A 6,000-nucleotide genomic window follows, 5' to 3' on the forward strand; every position below is an offset into this window, starting at 1 on the left:
GTGGTTTATTTTAACGCTTCAGTTCAGCGGAGCCGAAAAAGTCAGATTCCTGCTTTCGCGGATAGATGTTTCCTACCCTTAAAATGACTTCTGCTTTTGGGGGACATACACGTGTTTCTTCTTATTCTTCTCTCTTTCTCTCTTTTAATTTTTTTTTTTTTTTTAAAAAAAACATGTTGGAGTTTGCTTTACAGGAAATAGGAGGATAGTATGACCAAAGTTCAGGAAATGTAATCAACACTTCCAAAGAAGTCAAGGGGGAGGTGCAGATCTCAATAAGGGCCGACTTCTCTCTGTGGAGGACAATAGGACCGAAGAGAGAACAGTGGACCCGTGTCTTCCAGTAAACCTGGACTCTTCCTGCGAATAAAGTCAACGTTCTCCTTTCCTAACCATTCCCAACTCAGTGAACTTTTTCCAGCTCTTTATTCTGTGCCCAGGCGGTTTATTCTTTCGCTTTTTCCTTCTTTTGATGTAAATGCCACCTTTTGGGTGGGAGCGTGGAGTTAATGAACCCACGGACTGTTCTTTCACCTCCCCCACCCCCGTTTGCACCATGTTAATAAATTAATGCACCTTTCATTAGTCCTGCACGCATCAAAACCTCAGCTTTGTGTTTTTCGGACTGACCCTTCGTCCTTTCACTTTTGTGGGCTAGTTGTCCCCATGCTAAAGCCAGGGGCACTTTAAAAAAAAGTCCAGGTCCCTTATAGTCCTACCCAGGTTTGTAATCCGTCAAAAAGCCGTCGATTGCTGCAAGCGTTACTTTTCATTAGGGAAACTTCGAAGCAATTTGAGAGAACCCGACTCAATGAATACATTTACCCCCGAAGGCTCCCCCTCTTCCCTTCATTCTTTGCCTGTACTTGATGAGTTTTTCTGGCACAAATCAGTCCTTACAGACACAGAATGGGCAATCCCTTGATCCCCATCAATTGTCATCCAGAGTTTGGGCCACTTTGACCGCCAATAGTGGGGAAGTCAGAGCTAATCCTCAGAAGGAATCACGGGAAAAGAAAGGCAACAATAACCAAGTCAAGCGTAAAAAATGAAAGAGAAATCTCTATTATCACCCACTACATTTCCCAGCGATGTACTGAAAAAATCAGCTCGTTTGTCATTCGAGTCAGACACCCGGAGAAGAATATGGGGTCGTGGTGGGTTGGTAGACTCACACGACGTAAGGAGCAATATTTGAGAGCAAAAGGCCTCTTCATTTGCCAAATCCTCCTCACATCGGCCATAACCATTAAATGCAGACTGACTTTATTCTGTATGGGAAGGATAAGGCGGGGGAAGGAAAGAAGCCCTCCGCCACCGCTCGAGACAAAAAAGTCCAAACAGTTAGGCATGAGCAGGCGAGGCGGAAGAAATGGGAACGCTCGCCGCCATCTCCTCCCAGTTTAGAATGGAATAAATGGCTCTCTGGAGGCAACGTGTGAGAGAGTATGTGTGGTGTCGGTGTGACTGGACACGGATGACTCATATTTTACCTGGGAGGGGGAAGAGAGAGAGAAAATAGAAGGGCCTCCTCAGAATGTATGTCATCTAACAACAAGAAATGTGTTCCAGAAAGCCCGAGAACGCGCGCCGCGTTCACATCTCTTTCTCTCTGTGTGTGTCAGTGTGTGCGCGCGTGCGTGTGCGTGTGTGTGAGTGAGTGAGAGAGAGAGTGTGTGAGAGAGTTGTGTGAGGATGTGACACAGAGTGTGCATGACCAGCATTCTGCCCCTGAAACGGAAGCTGAATGCCACCACAGAAATCGTGCAGCCTACGACGGCAAGAAAAAGCGCGGGAAAGTCGTGCGCGCGCGTCTGTACGAATTATATCCTTGTGCCCGACAAAGTGTATTCAGATATTGCTATAGTGTACATTTAATCAGAAAGAAAGAAAGAAAGAAAGAAAGAAAGAAAGAAAGAAAGAAAGAAAGAAAGAAAGAAAGAAAGAAAGAAAGAAAGAAAGAAAGAAAGAAAGAAAGAAAGAAAGAAGGGGAGGGGGACTACGATGGTTTGGCAGGAAAACATGATATGAAATTTATTACTCGAGGGAACTGTATTTACACAGTTAGCTGTATGCAAGTCGGAGAGGCCGAGTGGTGTGAGTGCGCCTGTGTAAGGGGGGGGGAGGTGGCAGGGAAGAGAAACCAACTCTAAAGGCCCTGATATAGGTCCCTTACACATAACCTGTTAATAAGGATAGAGGCCCTGTATTTTGAGGTATAACAGGAGACAAAATGTGGCAGAAGTTTGCGTTGCACAGAAAATATGTTTTTGTGCGAAGTCTTGTTTTAAAATATGTTTGTATACATTCATACGAGGCACCTGTGTGAACAGCCCAATTACAGTGTAGGAAAGCGTGACAGGGAGTGCACCAGTTAATTCAAGAAAAAGAATGAAGAATAATGGAGTGTGAAAATATGGCAGCGCGAGAGATCAAGTGGTGGCTCACACATGCCACACACTTCCCTCTCGCACACATATGGCCATTCGCCACAGATTGTGCATTTCCTGCTTGCCGTCCATCAACCAAATGCCTTTCAGGTTATACTATTTTTCTTAGCGATGCGTCTGTACAGTACTGTATATGTAGTATGTGCGAGAGAGAGAGAGAGAGAAAGGGAGGGGGATGTTCCTCTGCAGACATACTGCGATGTTGTACAACAAGAGTTGGGGGTCCGGATTGTGGCTCAGTCAGCTCTTAAGAATAGTGTGCTAGATAATGAAGTGTTAGTGAAGTATGAGGTGCCACGCTCGCTCGCTCGCGGTCAAGGGGGCGCGAGCAAGTGATAGGCATGCGCGCGCTTCGGAACGGAGAGCCACCTGTGGCTGAAAACAGGAGGAGAAGAGTCTGTCGACAAACGTGGGAGGACTGGAAACATGGGCGCTCGGGGACGTTCATCCGGCAGGAAGAAACCCCTGTCCTGTTCGTACCTGGCATGCAGCTTAAGGTTGCAACCCTAAATAACTTTCCCGGGGAGTAAGTCCCATTGAGCCCAGCGGGACTGTCTTCTGAGTAAGCCTGAGTAGGGTTGGGTTGTTAGTGAGCGCGGCGCCCCTGGAGGTCCTGCCCCAAGCGCGGGCGCTTGCTCCGGATTGCAACCTGCTTGCCCTTTCATTCGGTCTCGTTAACCGCGCTCTGTATGGGATAGAGAGCAGATGAGAAGGGCGGAAAGGGTGGGGAGGGGAGAGCAGAGATAAGGAAGCGACGCTGACCGAGGGAGGGAGGGAGGCGGGAGACATGGGCGGGAGTGTGTGTGTGTGTGTGTGGGGGGGGAGACGAGGCATGGGGATTTCAGAGAGACGGCAAACATTGCCACTTTCCACGCTGACACCTACAATTAACCAATCTAAGGGCCTGATTCCTTTACTCCCCAGCCAACCAGGGGGTGAAGTTAGCAGTAAAGAGGCGGCTGCCAAGCCCTAGTGTGAATGGTGAAGGGTTTGGTTGAGAGTGACGAGTAAACAACTTTCGGACTGAGGCACTGTATTGCCCGCTTTGTTTGGAAATTAATGTTGGAATGGATTTTGCCTTTAAGTGCCCATAATATGCAGGGCTTTTCTTCTTTTGAACCATTCCACTGTCGATTGCATACTGGGAAAGCGGGGGAAGCAAGGCTTCTGTGAGAAATCCCTGATATTTCATCTGAGAGAGAGAGAGAGAGAGAGAGAGAAGGGAATGCGATTTATCCAAATAGCATAGATAATTTCAAGAAGCATAAACTAATTCTTGTTATACAATGTTACACATTTACTTAGTTTATAACAAACCTTGCTTTCACTGAATTCATCAGTTTCACTGAACCTTGCTTTCACTGACATCAATTAAAAAAATTACTTTTTAACTTTATAAAATAAATTAACAGGACTATCTGCATAATTAGAAATTATTTTGTAAGTGTACGTTTCAAATAATAAGGAAGACATCTCCCGTGCTTGCTTTTTTAATATTGGATTTTCAAAAAAGTCAAAACATTTTACCATCAGAAAAACAATGACATTCCAACTGAATAATATTCATTCAAAAGTCAGCCTTAGAAATGTAAAAAATATATATTCAGTTCTCAGTGTAAAGGCCAAAGCCCAACAGGTTTGTTTCACTCCATCAGTTCCAACCTTTTTTCTGGGTTTGTGATTTGAGCTGCTACCTTGTTTTCTGTGTTCTGCGACAAGCCCATACTTTTGTATGTCAGAAGGAAAATGTGTATAATTGACTGAAATAGAAACTTTGGTTTAAATGACCCAGCCTTGGTCAACTTCTATGTAATTCCTGCAGAAGACAAAGGCAACAAGACAACGACTTTGTTCTGAAAGAATGCACAACAAAATCTAAGTACTGTCTTTGATCTGATCAGCTTACTGTGCCTGATAAAGGACTGCTGCTTTCAGTTTTACCCGATGAAGAGTTTGGTGTCCATCAACAGCATCTGCAAAACATTTTTAACAATCTCCAGGGAAGTGGCAAGCAATTCAGGGCCTTCCAGAATTTTGTGAGGCTGCTACTCAGCCTCCTCCCTCACTTGTGGCTGTGTGGAGTTGCAACCCAACAACATCTGGAAGATGACAAGTTGCCCCTTGTGCATGGTGTTTGTCTGCAAAATGTGTATGTATGTGTGTTTGTGAAAGAGTGATGTAACCCTTCGTACTTGTGCCTTTTTAATGTGTGTGTGTGTGTGTGTGTGTGGAGGGAAGGCTGTTAAAAGATAAGAGTTTAATGAATACACAGTTTAAAAAATACTATTGTGGTGTGGTTGGGGGGGCCCACATGGAGTTCAATAAAAAAAGCTATTGGTGTTTTTTTGTTTCTTTACAATCTAATATTCTTCTTTCACAGAAAAACGACCAAAGTTCACTTCCCAAAATCTACCAAAAAGGAGCCGCTCAGAACTCTTCTTAGAGTTGTCCCAAACCGTACTCAAGGCAGCCAGAGGAATGGATAGGCCTGAAGGCAAAATCTGTGTCTAGAAGACCCCTCCGTGGTCAGCGTCCTATTGGTAGCCTTGACTAGAGCATAGATCTGTTAAATAAATGGGATTTCCAGACAGGTTGACTCACCATCCAACAATGGGACTCAATAGGCCTACTCTAGTTGGGACTAGCAACAAGATTCAGGCCCATGACACTCCAAATCTGGCCGAGCCAAACTTTCTGTTCCTTTATCCCGAGACGACAGTAGATGCAAAACTGCGAGGCAACCCGGTGACACTGTTTCTTCATAAATCCTGCCAGGAGCAAGGAGAGCCATGCGCACCTGGGTACCTAAGTTTTCTGGAAGGTGAGATCTTCCGCCATCGTCTTGCCCGGGTGGCAGGGAGGTGTTCTTGCTCCGGTGTGCGGCTGCCTCTCGGTTGGGACCGCTGCTTGCCCTCGCTAGACTGAATCGGTGCTCAGAGGCAACCTTTCCGCTGTGGTGTCCTGGCCCGGATTTACATAAAAGTGCGATCTTTGCATCATCTCAGCTCTCGGAAGGGTGCTTGACGAGCGCGGGAGGCACTCTGCAATCCCTAATTAGTGATTTTTGTCCTCTTGTTACTGGGCTCAGCATCTCATGCAAATGAACTCTTCAGCGCAGGCACTATCACCCTCTCCTTGCTCCAGAATTAACTGACTCTTATCTTTAATGATATGCTGCTGAACTTCTCCGAGCCCGGCTAGCTTTTTATCTTGATTACTCTAATCAATAAGAAATGATAGAGTAGAATTATAAACTCTATTGGCTTTTTAAATGTTGCCGACAAGCCCTCTAGATAGAGGCGCTTCCCTTTCATTGTTATTTATTAACACGATCTTCAGCTAACTGGGGATGCAAATAGGAAAATGAACAAAGTGTGTGTGTGTGTGTGTTTGGGGTGGTGGAGGAATTATTACACGCGAGAGGGCTTTGCTGACTATCCCCCCTTCCACTCCCATACACACGTTAGAAAACCCAGATAGTTAATTAGTGTCGAGCTGGGTGGCAGCGAGACCGGACAACTCTGGGGGTGGGGCCGGTAGGAATATCAAG

The sequence above is a fragment of the Pogona vitticeps genome, chromosome 1 (assembly GCF_051106095.1).
Source record: "Pogona vitticeps strain Pit_001003342236 chromosome 1, PviZW2.1, whole genome shotgun sequence".
Classification (NCBI taxonomy): Eukaryota; Metazoa; Chordata; class Lepidosauria; order Squamata; family Agamidae; genus Pogona; species Pogona vitticeps.